Consider the following 2,461-nt stretch of genomic DNA (forward strand, 5'->3'; position numbering starts at 1 on the left):
GTATACCCCTGAAGTTATAGGCTATGAGAATTTGTTTATCACAACAGATCTCCCCATCCTCTCTCTCTCTCTCTCTCTGACTCACTCTTTTCTATATAACATACGTATAAGTTGTCTTATGTAATCGATTTACCTTGCGGAGAACTGTACAATTATTTCCACACTTTCATATAGAACAACATCTGTGCATAGTTTTCAAAGAAAATTAATCTAGCATCAGTAAATACCGTTCTCTTTTCGTTTGATGCAAATAACTTTTTAATTTAAGTCACACGATGATATATGGATATGTCCAGATAAATCATATTGTGAAACAGCAATATCCTCGGTTCAATGCTTGCAATCTAGAAGCGACCCCTTCCTGTAGAAAAGTGTTCAGTTTAGGGTGAAGGCATAAATGTTTTTAGCTAATTTTTCGATATTTATCGTCCGAAGGGTCGACTTTAAAATAATGCGGATCTCGTGAAAATCCGTCGCCTATGTCAAAAGAATTAGGCAAACATACATACATTTAAACAAGAAGATTCGATCTGTATCATAAAATTTAACCAATACGTTTATAAAGAAAAGTAATGAATGGAAATTAATTATTAATATCCATAGACCTTATGTATACATCTATTCGTGTAATCCAACGCTGCTTGTGGTGTATGATAGTATAGCATCGTATAGAACTTCATTTTTTAAAGGCTTATGTTTACAAGAGTCTTGATGCTATGAACTAGATTCAGATATATATTAATACATTTTACTTAGCGCTTATAAACATATATATATATTTATTATTTTACTTAGCGCTTATAAACATATATATATATATATATATATATATAAATATATATATTTGTGTAACATATCGAGAAGATATCATTAGATGTTTTAAGTCTGATAGGAAACATAAATACTAATTTTATCTCAGTGCATGCTGTAAATGTGCAATACCTCATGTTTAAGGTAAACTTTATCGTGCGTATCACTTTTAATTACATACATTTACAGAAACAGAGCGATATACCCCCCTTTCTCTCTTTATATACATATATTAATGATAAATAATAATTAGTCTTTTATACCTACAGGCGCGAGTGTTTTATGCTTAAGCATCCATTCATGTAGGAGGTGAAAATTTTTGCCCGTCGATAGATTCGGACAGCAACGTTTTACTTTATTTGCTAAGCCTTTACCTTTGTAATCAAACAGTTGTCATGGAAATTTAAAGAATTGATAATCTTATAAACGCACAGTGCACATTTAAACGCAGACAATATATTATATATATATCGAGAGAGGAACAAATATAGAAGCAACAAGAGAGAAAGAGAGTGATCTACGTATATAAACAGTGATGAAGATAAAAAGAGGCTGAAAAACAACCGGAAACATTATGTGCTGAACAGACTTACGTGCTTAAGATATATTCTTATATAGTAAAATCATACTTCGATTTTAGATATTATTTTTGTTAATATTGGGGAAGAATCAAAACGCTACATTGGATCTTTTCAGTTGGATATGTTTTCAATTAAACAATTCAAGCATTTATTAAGTTTACTTATATAATCAAGCTCATAAAGGATATACACATTTACATTTTGAAGAGTGTTCTACCCCTAAAATGTAATATGGAGGTGATAGATATTCATATAAAAAATTGCGGATAGAGATACAGAACCGTTTACAATGTGCTCGCCAGCGAATTTCATGCATATGAAAAAACATTTATTAAACATAATTGAAAACTGCTGGGTCCTTCAGTCCCACTTTCTTTCTCACGTTTAGCCGGACCTTTCTTTAGGGAGGGACTTTTCGCTCCTCTCGCCGTTTTTTTTTCTGAGTGAGCAAAAGCAGAATCGTTTATCCGTCCGATTTCGGTCTTTTATTACTCTCAAATATCATGAATTCTCGCGGTTAGTCTCATTTTCTTTCCCATAAAGCTAACCACGTCTATCGCTTCTTCTTCTCCTTCCTCTTCTTCCTCTCCCAGCCCTTGTGTTGACAGCAAACAGAACAAACCTAGTCTTTTGGAGGTGAGTGCATTAGAAAAAATACTACTACAATAATTTATGTAACTTTGTAAAATAGGTGCAGCTGTCCTATTCACATAAAGGTGTGTACTTGGAGATTAGGAAATACTACAATTGTCATACATGGTAAATTTTACAGTAGCATAGACTCTGTTTTTGTAAATATATTAATTGAATTCTTGCGGTTAGTCTCATCCTCTTTCCCATAAAACCAACCACGTTTATCGCTTCTTCTTCTTCTTCTTCTTCTTCTTCTTCCTCTTCTTCCTCTTCTTCCTCTCTCAACCTTGTGTGTTGACAGCAAACAGATTAGGAAATACTACAATTGTCATACATGGTAAATTTTACAGTAGCAAATATAAATTAGTAAATATATTAATTGATATCTATTAATTAATATATTCTATTCTCCCGTTTTATAAATAAAACACAAACAT

The sequence above is a fragment of the Euprymna scolopes genome, chromosome 23 (assembly GCF_053919585.1).
Source record: "Euprymna scolopes isolate OS-2025 chromosome 23, ASM5391958v1, whole genome shotgun sequence".
Taxonomy (NCBI): Eukaryota; Metazoa; Mollusca; class Cephalopoda; order Sepiida; family Sepiolidae; genus Euprymna; species Euprymna scolopes.